Raw genomic sequence first — 17933 nt, 5'->3', positions numbered from 1 at the left:
GAATGGAGGGACGAATGGAGACGTGTCGTCTTCAGCGATGAGAGTCGCTTCTGCCTTGGTGCCAATGATGGTCGTATGCATGTTTGGCGCCGTGCAGGTGAGCGCCACAATCAGGACTGCATACGACCGAGGCACACAGGGCCAACACCCGGCATCATGGTGTGGGGAGCGATCTCCTACACTGGCCGTACACCACTGGTGATCGTCGAGGGGACACTGAATAGTGCACGGTACATCCAAACCGTCATCGAACCCATCGTTCTACCATTCCTAGACCGGCAAGGGAACTTGCTGTTCCAACAGGACAATGCACGTCCGCATGAATCCCGTGCCACCCAACGTGCTCTAGAAGGTGTAAGTCAACTACCCTGGCCAGCAAGATCTCCGGATCTGTCCCCCATTGAGCATGTTTGGGACTGGATGAAGCGTCGTCTCACGCGGTCTGCACGTCCGGCACGAACGCTGGTCCAACTGAGGCGCCAGGTGGAAATGGCATGGCAAGCCGTTCCACAGGACTACATCCAGCATCTCTACGATCGTCTCCATGGGAGAATAGCAGCCTGCATTGCTGCGGAAGGTGGATATACACTGTACTAGTGCCGACATTGTGCATGCTCTGTTGCCTGTGTCTATGTGCCTGTGGTTCTGTCAGTGTGATCATGTGATGTATGTGACCCCAGGAATGTGTCAATAAAGTTTCCCCTTCCTGGGACAATGAATTCACGGTGTTCTTATTTCAATTTCCAGGTGTGTATATTAAGTGCGCGATAAGTTGGCTGCTGGCTCCGAAGTACTGATCGTTAAAAGTCGGCACCATTCGGAACACTTCGTGCGACTGTTCCCTGTTTCGGATTACTGCCACCCTCAGCGAGCCCAGTGCTGTGACACTGTAACTGAATGATGAAGTGTTGTTGTGTTGTATGTGTGAGTAGAGTATTAATTGATTAATAAGTAACTGCACTTATATTAAAATGCAATATACAATATGAGACACAATCACAAATGTTCACTAAATGTTTTGAATGTGATTTTCTTTCTACTTACTTCGTTGTATTACCTTTATTAAATTAATGTTCCTTGCTACATTAGATTATGTCTCTATAATGCTCTTTGCTTCCGTATCAAATTTATACCACAGAAGCTGGCTGCTTCGAGTCGCGAACACTCATGAGTTGTCAATACTGGAAGACAAACAATAAAACGTTCCCCCCACGCGTACTTCTTACCCCTCTGCCCTTGAGGTAAGCTGTCAGATATACTTAGTTCACAGCCGAATTCATTAATGTCAATTAAAATATTAATGCCTCTGTCAGCTTTTTTGTTTGTTACTGAACCGGGAGCTATACACTCATAATAAGGCTTTAACGTTAGTTCACGTTTCTGTATTTGGCTGTTACTTGCTACATGCTTATTATTATAAAATATGGCTGAGAATCGTGGGCTGCACGAATACTTGGAACGCATGTGGCCTGTGGGATGTATATAGTTTGGCAGCCACTGGTACAGACTTACCGTGCTGCGTCCACACGCCCTCACTTCAACACCTAACCTGCTGCCCAGAGGTAAATAAGCATTAAGGCTTGCTCTTGCCACATGTACTTGGAGGTACTAACCTATCTAAACACATATGACTTGTAATGGCTGTAATCATTAGTCAGGAAATGATGTAATTACTGTACTCCGTCTTCAGTCACCGATAGAAGTATCTCCACTTACACCAATTACACCGTGTATATAGGGTGTTTCCGTGAGAGCGTGCAAAGATTTAACAGAACATAGAGAATACCCCACTGAACAATTAGAGGTGGGCATTCTCGGGTCGGAGAAGCAAGCTTAAGGAGAATATAGGAAAAAAATTAAAATACTGTGTACTTTTTATTTACATTAGTTACAGTTAACTGCAAATACCATCACTGACACCATGAAGCATATTTGGAGGAAATCTGATCGATCAATCCATTGTTGGAGCAACCACTGACACAATGCGATCCTTGGTGCAAAGTCGGTTAAATACATTTCATACACTCGTTGTGGATGATATGGGTACAATCGTTGTTCGTGAAGTACTTGCCACATGCTAGTATGTGCAGAGTCCATTTCACGTGTAATACGACGAGTACTTGTAGTGGGATCCGCTGAAACACGTTGCAGCACTTCCTCTTCAAAATCGGGTGTTCAAGTTGTCCTCATGTTGCCAGATCCCTCGTTTCTTCTTTCCTATGAACCAGTCTCCCGCAATCGTCGATCGAGAGAAATAAAACACTCGTCGTGACGGATGATGCCTGTTAGGAAATCATTCCCTGTAGAGCCTTTCAGCAGCGAGAGCACTGCAACATACTTCCCAATACACAAGGTGAACGTCAGTGAGTTCTGAGAAACGGTACTGCTCCATCGTACGATGCTATACGTCTCTGAATAGCAATGAGTAATGAATGGGTCTGTAGTTGATTCATAGCATATTCTGTCGTGGGACAATGAAATGCGATACAGCAGACGCACCCGGTGGGCAAGTAAAGTAAAAAATACCTTCATCATGACTTCATAGTAATGTCCTGTCACATTTTTGCACGCTCTTACGGAAACACCCTGTATAGGTTGATTCAGAGTCGTTGCATAAAACTTATAGAAGTGGTAGATCAGGTCTCGGCAAACAAGTTTTGTTAGAGAGAAAATGTTCGGTGGTGCTACTGTGCGACAGTAGTAATCCAGTTGTATTGTTTATGCCCCTCAGAGGTGGCTAGGCGTAGGCACTCTGAAGTGCACATATACAACGTGTGTTGCCTACAGTCCAGTCATCTAATCTATTTGAAACAGTTTGGGCTAAGCAAATTTAAAGTTTCTGATTTGCTTCTAAAATGTCTTTATTCGCTTAGAGACATTCATTCTTTTTGGAAACACTCTTTCAGTTTACTCTGGTAGGTAGTATACAGCATTCCTGGTTAGCAGACACTCTTACTTGGGTGAAATCATGTTGTCCCAGGGCAACGAACGGTAAAGGACGCCTAGTGTTTCCAGGAGGCGTCAATGAACAATTTTTGTCTAACAAAAGTTGTTCCCCATTACGTGACCTACAGCTCCTAGAGGTTTTATGCAAAAACTTAGACACATCTTACATAATTATATTGTGAGTTGTTTACTGTTCAGCATGTTACCCGTATAGTTTGTGGTCTCCCCAACCCCACTCTTGGAAATTCCCAGAATCCATAGTTTCGTTAACATCTGTCATTCATCTTCTAGGCAGTTTCCCTTTTCCCTCTGGAATCCACTGCGTAACGTCTTCGACCATCTGTTGTCATCCTCTCATTCTAAACGACTGTACCATAGTAACCACTACCACTTAATAGTTTACATCATGTTCTCTTCCATTTCTACATTTCTATAATTTTTCTAATTTCTTCGTTTTTGATGTGAAATTATCTGCAGACTCCAGCACTTTGTCTCCAGTAATCCATTTCTGTGGCTAGAACTTGATATTTTTCTCCCTCATCTTCCAAATATGTGACTCATACATACATACATAAGATTTTTGCTATTGTTTTATATATACTCTTTTTCGTTTTTTTCGTGATTTTATTACTCCTATCATCTATATCTTAATAATGACAGGGAAAATTGTCTACATTGAATACACTGTATGTGTCCGTACTTGATGTTGCGTTGCATGTGTTACAGTTTCACAATGGAATATTGTTACTGAGATTCTGTAGACACAGTAATTAATGGTTGACACAGGGAACTCCGAAAAAAGGGAAGGAAGGAAGATACCAAACACTTTTGGCTTGTCCTTTCATATTTCTTTTTTTTTAATCACCCTCTCAAGGGGTGTCAATAGGATCGTGGTAGGGTATCAAGGGCTGTCATTATTCTCTGCTGTAATTAAATCAGGTGATGGTTCTTACTCCACTTGCTATAATTTCCAAGATCTGTTAGTGGACATTGTGTGTGGGAAAGGGGTATGGGACAGGGGAGTTCTGTGCAGCCGTGTCTGCCCGCGACCAGGAAGGTCGACATAGGTGACAACAGCGGTGGTTGCGGGTACTCTCCTTCACAGGCACCCTTGGCTTTCTCTCAACTGGAGGTAAGGCAACGAGGATTTTGTGGAATCTGCCTTGCCAGGGCGTTCGGACTTCTATCGTTCGTCGCATTCTTAGAATTACCGCTCAGTGACACTAGGTTTCCATCAATCCGGCTCCTCGTGTAGGCACTGTATTTAGCTCAGTCGGTTGTGGCTCTCACATCACTGTTTTCCCATGTGCACTTTAGAAGAGCAAGCTGACTGGCAAGTAACTGGTGACACTTGCTGACGTAACAAGGCGCTGCTAATTTTCGTAAGTCTCTCAACTGGCATCATTTTTCATGGCGTTAGCGAGGGGTTGTCTGCAGCGATTTGCACACTTGAGATTAGCGCTAAGATCCGGGACCAAACACTATCGGCAGCCATTCAGCTTGGTGGCCTCGGCGCATCTTAATTTTTTTCGGAGTTTGTGAGGAAACAGAATTTATCCAGATAACTCTTATTCTGGACCGTCGCAGAGAGAAGACGTGAATTAGAGACCGGAGATCGATCGAGCCAAGAATACTCAGTGTGTCGATAGCCCGGATAGATTTCTTGTAGGTGCTGGCATGGACCGCTGGTCAGCATAATTCTGGTTCGGTATCGCGGCTTAACTGAACGTCATCCACGGCACCAGCCCGTCAGCATGATCATCAGCTCTGATTGCAACCTGCAGTGCAGCCCATCGCTGATAGCTGACTCCACACGTATCGAGCACTGCGTTTGGTAAAAGGTCTGGTAGCTCCGGCAAAGTAGGCACTCGGTCAGTTATTTTGATGCCCCCAGTACCGCTTCTGCCCCCACAACAGATCTAACATACATGTGGGATTCTACAAATGAGTTCTGTTACTCGATCACTGTACCACAAGTTAGCGAATTAGCACACTGTTAGGATAATAAGCCCACTCACGGTAGAGGAAAGGGAACTACAGACATTTGATAGGATCCGACATCAACTTCGCCAAATACTTATCCATGGAAACTTGTTGTACTTGTCAGGTATTTGAATAGCCACGTATAGTCGTAACATTTGAAGACTAGGTCCATTTGCGCTTTTTATCAATAAATCTACTCGAGATATTAAATTCTGCTATCAGCTCAGTAATTATCGACCCACACTGGAATATACTGCACCTAATTACATTTTGGGGGAAGATTATTCAGTATATTTTAAATACGTAAAGGGATCATCCCATGAATTCCCACTAAAGACAGGGTTAATTGGATTTTTTTGTATTCAGACATCCTTGCGCATAACAGGGATCGTAATAGTTCCTGGTGGCAGTGTTTATCTTCATAACATTGAGATACAGAATTTACTCGAACCAGGGGACTAGCTTCACCTCGCCACCATGCACCTTTTCAAGAATAACCTAACAATCTACTACTTTGCTGCGTAAAACAAATGAAACTTAATGAAGAGTGGATAGTGAATCCAACTCGTTTTATACGATGAGAAAATAACAGATGTGAAAGAGGTCACCCGAAAATAGAATCTCGAAATTACCGATAAGGTAAAATCGCTAAGCGGAAAGCAGAAGGAGCAAATGAAAGACAGAGAAAGGAAGAGTAAGAGATAGATAGATACACAGATAGAGAGGGAGAGAGTTAGAGGGAGAGAGAGAGAGAGAGAGAGAGAGAGAGAGAGAGAGAGAGAGAACAGAGGGGCTGATAATTCATTATCCTCCACAGCGATTCCCGTGCTCGAAAGTGAGATAAGATGCAAATTAACCTGTTGTAAATGGGAAACGGAAGATGCATTAGTCTTTAAGGAACATTCTTTACTGATCGTCGACTCGTAAGGTGAATAGTACGTTAAGCACTAGCGAACTGCGTTTCCTCAGTAAATGAAACTATTGCTTCTATCCACAACCGTTGGTGACTTTTACGAGAAACAATAGTTCCCTGCAACAAACGGAATATGCCACTGGTTAATATGGCTGTTTATAGATACCTACTGCATTTGGTGTATGATTTATGTACAGTATTGCACGACGAAAACGTCATTTGTATGATAAGTTACTGCTTTCTCTAACAACAACATTGAAATCACATAAAGCAAGAATAAACTCACATTTCAATAACAATTAGTGATTAGTTTCTGAAAGAGTATAGGCGAGTTTATCAAAACAATATATTAAATAGGTATGATATCAGTTTCATTATTAACGTTGTAAGGATATTCGTTTATCTGACCTCAACTGATACCCCTTGTAAGTCGCATGCAATGTGTTTAAACTGAATTGTTTATAAACTGCCAGTTATGCCCCAGAAACGTAGAATGAGTGAGTCGCAAATTACCCACGATGCAGGTAAATTAAACATATTCGCTGTGAAAGGATATGACGTCGTTGAGGACGTTTGCGGAGAGACTCGAATCGGTTTTCATTTGAAATCCTTGTCCAGACTCAGCTTACATACATCGAGCGACATGCTGACCAAGTTCAATAAAATTTAGGACTTCGCAGAATATCTAAAATGTCAGAAAATATCATTGTTATTTGAATACAGTATATGTTACACAGTAGGTACAATAAAATTCCGAGAAAACGCAGATAGACGTATGTAACTGAGTCGGCTTCTGTTCATCTTTCGATTAAGGATAGTTCAAATTCGTTACTGATATTGCAATTGTGGTTCAGTTTTATGTCTTCAAGTTTTGAATGTTTTTGATAGGTCTAAGGCAAAAAATAAAACTGTCAATCAGACAATAACATTTCATCTAAGAGTAACTTCGTTAACATCTTGCAGGTATAAAGAGGGTAACTGTAATGACCAATAAAAACTCACACTAGAATATTTGTATACAATATCTTCCCTTTACGAATAAGTAATGTATTGCGTTGTGAAGACGCAAGGAGCTCGCTAAATGTTTTAGTACACGTTGGTTCCACGAAGGCTGTTGTTCCCCAAAACTTCGTAATAGATTCTTGGAACTGAAATAAATAAAAAGAATTCTGTTAATGATGATGCACAAAGGGCAGAGAATTTTAGTCCCCTTGACTTTGTTATTAATGAGACAATGAAAAAACTATGATGCTTTTCAAGGCGAGAACGTCTCCTTTCTTAGTTTTAACATACACGTTCTGGTAATTTTACGCCAAACAACATTCTTGTAGCATAAAATTTGTTTATCTTTTAGCTGTTTGGTTATTTAGTACAATCCATCATACCATACTGCTGATATAATTATGTCAATTTAAAAAAAATGCGTCTTTGCTCGAGTTATCACTATCGTTTGGGAATATGACCTTTTGTCGTTCTTTGTAATAGTTTTCAGATGATACGAGTACATCACCGTAAGTAGAAGACGCACTTCTGCAAGAAAGACGGCAAAGGTACAATTTTTGGAATGATCGTAGAAACCTGAGCAAAACAGTACATCTGCAAAGAAGTATACACTGCTGTAATAACAGTTGTGTAGAAATGTTGCATGTGACGTACTGTACAAAAGTGTTACCTGTATTTCAAACAGCGCACGATCGGGAAAAGAGCCAAACGCGCTGCTTTGCAGAAAGAAAAGGGTGACCCGGCAGTGCATCATACACTGAGGTGCCACATACAGGGTGTTACAAAAAGGTACGGCCAAACTTTCAGGAAACAATCCTCACACACAAAGAAAGAAAAGATGTTATGTGGAACATGTGTCCGGAAACGCTTACTTTCCATGTTAGAGCTCGTTTTATTACTTCTCTTCAAATCACATTAATTATAGGATGGAAACACACAGCAACAGAACGTACCAGCGTGACTTCAAACACTTTGTTACAGGAAATGTTCAAAATGTCCTCCGTTAGCGAGGATACATGCATCCACCCTCCGTCGCATGGAATCCCTGATGCGCTGATGCAGCCCTGGAGAATGGCGTATTGTATCACAGCCGTCCACAATACGAGCACGAAGAGTCTCTACATTTGGTACCTGGGTTGCGTAGACAAGAGCTTTCAAATGCCGCCATAGATGAAAGTCAAGAGGGTTGAGGTCAGGAGAGCGTGGAGGCCATGGAATTGGTCCGCCTCTACCAATCCATCGGTCACCGAATCTGTTGTTGAGAAGAACACTTCGACTGAAATGTGAAGGAGCTCCTTCGAGCATGAACCACATGTTGTGTCGTACTTGTAAAGGCACATGTTCTAGCAACACGGGGAGAGTATCCCGTATGAAATCATGGCGGTGAATCGAGGAAGTACAGTACATACTGACGAAACTAAAATGAGCTCTAACATGGAAACTAAGCGTTTCCGGACACATGTCCACATAACATCTTTTCTTTGTGTGTGAGGAATGTTTCCTGAAAGTTTGGCCGTACCTTTTTGTAACACCCTGTATACAGATAGTGGTAATATCGCGTACAATAGCTATAACGGGGCAGTACATTTGTACTCATTGATTCATGTGAAGAGGTGTCCGACGTGATTATGTCCGCACAACAGGAATTAACAGAATTTCAGCGAGGAATGGTTGTTGCAGATAGAAGAATCGGACATTCCATTTCGAAAATCGTTAGGGAATTGAACATTCCGAGGAGTGTCAGGAGTGCGCCGAGAATGCCAAACTCCAGGTATTACGTCTCACCATGGAAAACACAGTGGCCTACAGCAGGGCTTCACAACATACGTGCTCGCGGAGCAAGCTGTGAGCAGCAAGGCGCGAGCACGGAGCAGCGCGAGCACGCTACCCACACTACCGCACCAGAGCGGAGAGGGGAGAGTCACGTGGGGTACACAACAGCTGCCGCCAGTCGATGTAAATCCGCGGCCACCTGCAGGGATATCCCTCACGAATTATTACTGCGACAAATGAAACAAATAATGGAAAATGTACACGTGCCACATAATTTTATTAGCTTAGTGTATGCCTCTACCATATGTAGACACTGAAACTAAAGAGTTCCACGACAATCCTATATTTTCAACACTTTCTTCAACACTACTTAAAATATCACCTCCGGTTGTAGTGTTCTTCATGGCTACTACATCGAGGAGCTCCTCCCTCACCTGAAGATCTCTATTAACACCTCTAATAAATATGGCAAGCTGCGCTGTTCCAGTGATATCAACACTTTCGTCTAGAGCTAGAGAATACGCCATAAAATCTTTACAGATATTTGCAAACTGGCTCTGGACGTCGTCTGCCATGTCCTGTAATCGACGCATAATGGTCATGTTAGATAATGGCACAATCCGAAAATGTTCAACTTGAGATGGACACAAATGTTTGCAAGCTGGCTCTGGACGTCGTCTGCCATGTCCTGTAATCGACGCATAATGGTCATGTTAGATAATGGCACAATCCGAAAATGTTCAACTTGAGATGGACACAAATGTTCCGCTGCAACTACCAAACATTCTTTTATTAAATCGCCATCAGTTACGGGGCGCAGGGATTTTGCTAAAAGCAAAGCAATTTTGTAACCCACTCTGAGAGCTGCCTCAGCTGATTTTTCTTCGTCGTCCAGATCTTCTTCGGATAGCTTCCTTTTAAGTTTAATAACTTCCTGTCCACGATCTGGTCAATCACATTTTCCACGTCCGTAGTCTTTCGCGTGGTACGACATATAATGTCGCTGCAAATTAAATTTCGTAAAAGAATTCAGCGTTTTGTGACATACTAAACATTTTGCAACACCATCTTTTTCTGTGAACAGATACAATTCCTCCCAATGGGGGTTGAACTGCGAAAACATGGTTGGGGTTACACAACGGCGACTTCACATGATTCTTAACCAGCGAAGTGACTGCTAAGAGCTGATCGTAGTACTTTAAACGTTACACAGTCGGCGCGAATTCATTAGGCACGCTGCGGCCCTATTCAAATGTGCGCGCGCATTTCTCCTCCCTCCCCTCCCTCCCTCCCTACTCCACGACCTTGCAGCTGCTCGCGAGCACGTGCCTGAGCAGACGCGAGTACTCGCGCTCACAACCGGCCAGTTGTTAAGCCCTGGCCTACAGCCTTCACTTATCGACCCAGAGAAGCGCCATTTGCATAGAGTTGTCAGTGCAAACGGACAAGCAACATTGCGTGAAATAGCCACAGAAAACAATGTGGGACATGCGACAGGCGGCGAATTCTGGTGTTAATGTGCGATGGCAGCCGACGACCGACGCGAGTTCCATTGCTAACAGCACGACATCGCCCTCAGCGCCTCTCCTGGGCTCGTGACCACATCGGTTCGACCCTAGACTACTGGAAAATCGTGGCCTGGTCAGACGAGTCCCTATTTCAGTTAGTAAGAACCGATGGTAGGGTTCGAGTGTGGCGAAGACCCCACGAAGCCATGGACCCAAGTTGTCAACTAGGCACTGTGCAAGCCGGCGGTGGCTCCCTAGTGGTGTGGAATGAGTTTACGTGCACTGAACTGGATCCACCGGTCTAACTGAACCTATCAATCACTGGAAATGTCTATGTTCGGCTACTTGGAGACCATTTTCAGCCATTCATCGACTTCATGTTCCCAAACAAGGGTCCGCAGCTCGTGGTCGTGCGGTAGCGTTCTCGCTTCCCGCGCCCGGGTTCTCGGGTTCGATTCCCGGCGGGGTCAGGGATTTTCTCTACTTCGTGATGACTGGGTGTTGTGTGATGTCCTTAGGTTAGTTAGGTTTAAGTAGTTCTAAGTTCTAGGGGACTGATGACCATAGATGTTAAGTCCCATAGTGCTCAGAGCCATTTGAACCATTTGAACCCAAACAAGGATGGAATATTTATGGACGGCAGTAATGTAAGGGTATGCCCGGTGTACCACAGAAAAGTTAGCTTGCCATATATTTCATTAGCGGTTCAAGCCCCCAATACGCGACGGTTTGCGAATACATTTTGCAGTCCTCTTTATACCAGAATTTTTTGTGTCCAAGTTGTCAACTAGGCACTGTGCAAGCCGGCGGTGGCTCCCTAGTGGTGTGGAATCAGTTTACGTGCACTGGACTGGATCCACTGGTCTAACTGAACCTATCAATCACTGGAAATGTCCATGTTCGGCTACTTGGAGACCATTTTCAGCCATTCATCGACTTCATGTTCCCAAACAAGGGTCCCCAGCTCGTGGTCGTGCGGTAGCGTTCTCGCTTCCCGCGCCCGGGTTCTCGGGTTCGATTCCCGGCGGGGTCAGGGATTTTCTCTACCTCGTGATGACTGGGTGTTGTGTGCTGTCCTTAGGTTAGTTAGGTTTAAATAGTTCTAAGTTCTAGGGGACTGATGACCATAGATGTTAAGTCCCATAGTGCTCAGAGCCATTTGAACCATTTGAACCCAAACAAGGATGGAATATTTATGGACGGCAGTAATGTAAAGGTATGCCCGGTGTACCACAGAAAAGTTAGCTTGCCATATATTTCATTAGCGGTTCAAGCCCCCAATACGCGACGGTTTGCGAATACATTTTGCAGTCCTCTTTATACCAGAATTTATTGTGTCCAAGTTGTCAACTAGGCACTGTGCAAGCCGGCGGTGGCTCCCTAGTGGTGTGGAATGAGTTTACGTGCACTGGACTGGATCCACTGGTCTAACTGAACCTATCAGTCACTGGAAATGTCTATGTTCGGCTACTTGGAGACCATTTTCAGCCATTCATCGACTTCATGTTCCCAAACAAGGATGGAATATTTATGGACGGCAGTGCGCCTTGTTACCCGCACACGTTTTGGTCGTGATTGATTCGTAGGGCATTCTAAACAACTGGAGCGAATGATTTGGCCATCCAGATCGTCCGACATGAATCCCGTCGAAAATTTATGGGACATAATGGAGAGATCAGTTCGTGCACAGAATCCTGCACCTGCAGTAATTTCGCAATTACGGACCAACACTGTGTGAAATAAGCGCTGAAATCAGTGTGGGACGTAAGACGAACGTATCCGTTTGGACAGTGCGGTGAACTTTGGCGTTAATGGGCTATGGGACCAGACGACCGACGCCAGTGCCTTTGCTAACAGCACGGCGCCACCCGCAGCGCCTCTCCTGGGCCCGTAACCACATCGGAAAACAGTGGCCTGGTCAGATGAGTCCCGATCTCAATTGCAAAGGGCTGATGGTAGGGTTCGACTGCGGCGCAAATTCCACGAAGCCATGGACACAAATTGTAAACAAGGCACTGTTCAGACTGGTGGGGGCTCCGTAAAGGCATGGGCTGTGGTCCAACTGCATCAGTCATTGACTGGTAATAGTAATGTTCGGCTACTTGGAGACCATTTGTAACTATTGATGGACTTCAAGTTCCCAAACAACAATGCGCCATATCACTGAGGCCACAATTGTTCGCGACTGGTTTGACGGACATTCTGGACAATCCGAGAGAATGATTTGGCCACGCAGATCGCCCAACATGAATCCCATGGACCATTTACGGTACACAATCGAGAGGTCAGTTCCTGCAAAAAATCCTGCACCGGCAACATTTTTATAATTATGGATGGCTATAGAGGCAGCATGGGTCAGTATATCGGCAGAAGACTTTCAACGGCTTGCTGCGTTCATGCCGCGTCGAGTCGCTGAACTACGCCAGGAAAAAGGAGGATCGACACGATATTAGGAGGTATCCCATTACTTTTTTCACGTCAGTGGCCGTGGAAAAGAGTGAAAAAGGGGAACTTTTGCTTTTTCTCAATGCGTAATTTGTGGAGGAACGTTTGTTGTAAAAAAAAAATGGTTCAAATGGCGCTGAGCACTTTGGGACATAACTACTGAGGTCATCAGTCCCCTAGAACTTAGAACTACTTAAACCTAACTACCCTAAGGACATCACACACATCCAAGCCCGATGCAGGATTCGAACCTGGGACCGTAGCGGTCGCGCGGTTCCAGACTGTAGGGCCTAGAACCGCTGGGCCACTCCGGCCGGCTTTGTTGTAAAGACAACATATTCATATAACGCATACAAGTACTCGTAACTGCATGCAAATAACTGAAAAATATAAATTTCAGAACAATGTCCACCGGCAGAAGGCAGTTAACTGCAGCTCTCCAATATTTACAACCAAATGGAGGTGAAAATGCGTTCTGGTGGTCTCGTCTCTTCGTTCAGCTGTAATTTTCCAAATATTACCCTCCAAATACTAACAAACGTTGTACTAAAGAACTTTTTCTATTCCACTCTCATCGGCTATTGTTAAAGAAAGAACATCTTCTATTGGAAAGAATCATGCTTTCCGTATCTAGGTAAACACAAAAAATTCTGGTATAAAGAGGACTGCAAAATGTGTTCGTAAACCGTCGCGTATTGTGGGCTTGAACCGCTAATGAAATATATGGCAAGCTAACTTTTCTGTGGTACACCGTGCATACCTTTACATTACTTAAGCAGAATTCAACTTCTGTAAAAGTCCAATGAGAAGCCTCATTGCTTTACAATTTACACACAGCTGGAAATACAGGAGACAATACACGTCCTAGCCGAATGGCAGATTTTATTAGGAAATGTTTGCTCCCATTACGACGCCTGCACGCTTTTAGAACGGTGTACTTGTTGAACATGAAACAGAAGTTGAGGTAGCAACTCATGGGGTATTCCTGGACAGTTTACTGAAACATAAGCACACAGCGGTCTCATTTACGAGCTTCCTGACGTTCACTCCACCGACGTGGTGCAATAAAATGTATGGAAATCCTTGCAACGACAAGCAGCGGTCGTTTCCAAGTCGCAAATTGTAATATTGTTTTTAACTGCCGTTTGTACCACAGAATTAAATGTACACACGTTTACACTGAAACGTAGGTGAAATGTGCCGTCACCAGATGATTATTTCTCTTCCATTCTTCTTTCAACCCCCGTTTCAAAGAGTCATCATCGTCATCATCATCAGTTTTCTGCAATATTAGTGGCCCTCTTCGTCTCCATTTCGTGCGATCCATTGCTTGCTTCTTAATGCCAGCGTATGTGCTGTCGTCCATTACGTCATCGATGAACACAAATCTCTTCCTCCTACGCTTCCTCTTCCCTTCCACATATCCTTCGAAAACTGTTTTTATAAGCCCTTCCTTCATTCTCAATATATTTGCAATCCAGCTCCGTTTCCTTCTTTCTGTTACATCCTTCCAAGCCTTGAACACTACTACAGAAAACGAAGACCGATCCCAATTGCAAGAAATAGCGAATGTTCACGTCTGCATTTCAACAACAAGATGTTCAATTGTAAGCTGCATGAGATACAACCCTTGCACAAAATACCTACGTATTCCACTGGGCGGAACGCTCACCTACAAACAGCGCTTACTTCATACAGCTAGACAGGTCGCCACAAGGATCAAGATAATACAGAAGCTCTGCGGATCGACATGGGGTGCATCAGTGACAATTCGACTAGGCTCGGTCTTCGGTATAGTCATTAGTGTACAGCACAGTAGTATATGGCGCATCACTATGGCTCAACAGCCATCATGTTAGTAAAAATGGCTCTGATCACTATGGTACTTAACATCTGAGGTCATCAGTCCCCTAGAACTTAGAACTACTTATACCTAACTAACCTAAGGACATCACACACATCCATGCCTGAGGCAGGATGCGAACCTGCGACTTAGCGGTCGCGCGGTTCCAGACTGAAGCGCCTAGAACCGCTCGGCCACCAGTACCGGCATCATGTTAGTAAACCAGACAACACAACAGTGAGAATCATCAGTGGCTGAATTAAAACCACACCTAGTAACTGACTACCAACACTCCTCCCACATTTCCGCCATTGGCTTGGTATGAGAAAGCGTACTCTACACTCAGGGTAGCTAAGGATCGACACTCACCAGCCGGCCGAAGTGGCCGCGCGGTTCTGGCGCTGCAGTCTGGAACCGCGAGACCGCTACGGTCGCAGGTTCGAATCCTGCCTCGGGCATGGATGTGTGTGATGTCCTTAGGTTAGTTAGGTTTAACTAGTTCTAAGTTCTAGGGGACTAATGACCTCAGCCGTTGAGTCCCATAGTGCTCAGAGCCATTTGAACCATTTGACACTCACCAATTTTAACGTCCAACGAGAGTGGTCAGGTGTATGAAGCAACGTAGGGCCATCAATTATTAATAGCGATACTGGCCTAGCTAATAAACCTAACAGATTTGACTTGCCGTGTGAAGTCTGGAAAACTGCCAGCAGAATATGCTTACAGGCTTAGGCAGAAGTACAGATTTACTCAGTTAAACTGTCTTCACCCCAACATCGCTGTGGAATGGAGTGCCAATCTTCCATACAGCACAAGGGTGCTAAAAACTGGCCTATCGAGGTGACATGGCAGACTTGCTTAAATTATTCTCATCTGTGACAGAGAGATTAGGTATTAATATTTACCGTTTACGCTTGTATTTTATTATTAAAATTACATTTTTTGTCTTTTATCAGTGAAATGTTCCCGTTTATACAGTATGTTGTCTTATTTTTGTCTATACCATATGATAAACAAATAAGCAGCAGCACAAATTACTACAGTTGATTTGAAAATGCAAAGTTGATACCGATACCTCTATAGCTAATAAACTCCGTGTGAATAGGTCTCGATAGGTCCAATGGTACCGACCGACCGCTGTGTCATCCTCAGCTGATAGGCGTCACTGGATGAGGATATGGAAAGTGGTCAGGATACCGCTCTCCCGGCCGTTGTCAGTTTTCGTGATCATAGCCGCTACTTTTCAGTGAAGTACCTCCACAATTGGCCTGACAAAGGCTGAGTGCACACCGCTCGCCAACAGTACAACAGCGCTTAACTTCGGTGACCTGACTGGAGACGGTATTACCACTGTGGTTAGGCCGTTGGCGTCTCTGTAGCTGATATAGCTATGATAAAGGACTACAAGTCATGTTCGGAGTGCTTTTTCACAACTCATTTGGGCAAAAACAGAATTACGATATCTTGTACGGCTCGGGAACTATCTGAAGTGAATAACCCATCTATATCACCCTGCATTTCGAGTTTACTTTTCGCAACTCACAAGCAGAATCGAAAAAAATTTTTTTTACAAATTTTAGGATATTTATATAGGACTTTCTCTTTTTTTCCTTTTGTAACATCAGCAGATGACAAATGTAGGCCGAAAACGGTTTTGAGTGCCAAAGAATTTGATTTTGTCTGAAATAAACTAAAGTTCTCTTTGCATTTCCGTAACGTATTTAGATGATTTAAGAAAGAAACAAATGGTAAAAATATGCTGTAATACATTTATCGCTCATGCTATTACCTAATTTCGACCATCGGTCATTTTCAAGCACTTTTCACAAGCCTCAAGCTTCACATCACACATTATTTTCATGTGCGTTTGTAGCACGGATACAATCTAACAGTGCACAAGATTACGTCCATTAGTAATACACAGGTAGATTTCCGGAAATCATTTGACACGGTGTCCCACTGCTGACATTAACGAAGGTGCAAGAATATTGACTTGTTTCCCAGGCTGATAGCTGAGTGGTCAGCGTGGCGGCCCAGGTTCGATTCCCGGCTGGGTCGGAGATTTTCTCCGCTCTGGGACTGGGTGTTGTGTTGGCCTCATTATCATTTCATCATCATCAGTGAAAGGCAGCGTTAAATCACCACTGGAATCATTTCCTTAGACGCTCATGCGGTGGACCTCTCTGACGAGGCTTCCCCCATGACGCGACCTGCCGTAAGGCAGAACACAAAGTTTTTTCCCAGGTATGTGAGTGACTCGAACACGTCTTAAGTAATACAAGCCAGTATGTTGTCCTAGATGGCGAGCGTTCCTCAGAAACAGAGGGTATCGTCAGGAGTGCTCCAGGCAAGAATGATAGGACCGCTATTATTTTCTACATACAAATGTGATCTGCGGTTGTTTGCCGATGATGGTATGGTGTACGGTAAGGTGTCGACGTTGAGTGAAAAAATGGTTCAAATGGCTCTGAGCACTACGGGACTTAACTTCTGAGGTCATCAGTCCCCTAAGAACTACTCAAAACTAACTTACCTAAGAACATCACACACATCCATGCCCGAGGCAGGATTCGAACCTGCGACCGAAGCGGTCACAAGGCTCCAAACTGAAGCGCCTAGAACCGCTCGGCCACTCCGGCCGGCAAGTTGAGTGATTGTAGGCAGATACAAGATGGTTTAGACAAAATTTCTAGTTAGTGTAATGAATGGGAATTGGCTCTAAGTGTAGAAAAATGTAATTTAATGCAGATTCGTAGGAAAGACAAACCTACATTGTTCTGATACAGCAAGAGTAGTATCCTGTTTGATACAGTCACATCGATTGAATATTTTGACGTAACGCTGCAAAGCGATATGAAATGGAAGGAGCATGTGACGATTGCTGTGGGGAAGCTGAATGGTTGACTTCGGTTTGTTGGAAGAAATCTGAAAAAGTGTGTTTCACCCGTAAAGGAGGCAGCATATAGGACACTTGTGCAACCTGTTCTTTAGTACTGCTCAAGTGTTTGGGACACGTACCGTACCGCATTAAAGGAAGACATCGAAGCATTTCGAAAGGAGGCCGCTAAATATGTTACAAGATTCGAAACACGCAAGTGTTACGGAAATGCTTCGGGAACTCAAATGTAAATCCCTGGAGGGAAGACGACATTCTTTTCTAAGAACACTATCTGAGAAAATCTAGAAAACTGGCGTTTGAAGCTGTCTGCAGAACGATTCCACTTTCGCCAACGTACATTTCGCTGAAGGACCACAGTGATAAGGTACGAGAAATTGGGCACATACGGAGGCATACAGGGTGTTACAAAAAGGTACGGCCAAACTTTCAGGAAACATTCCTCACACACAAAGAAAGAAAATATTTTATGTGGACATTTGCATATCACGGCATCTTCTTCCTGTCGGTTAAATTTCCCGTCTGTAGCACGTCATCTTCGTGGTGTAGGAATTTTAATGGCCAGTAGTGTAATAAATACGCACGCCTATACCAGTTTCTTTGGCGCTTCAGTGTGTTACAGCC

Source organism: Schistocerca nitens, chromosome 8, assembly GCF_023898315.1.
Source record: "Schistocerca nitens isolate TAMUIC-IGC-003100 chromosome 8, iqSchNite1.1, whole genome shotgun sequence".
NCBI classification, from domain to species: Eukaryota; Metazoa; Arthropoda; class Insecta; order Orthoptera; family Acrididae; genus Schistocerca; species Schistocerca nitens.
This window is presented reverse-complemented; position numbering follows the sequence as displayed.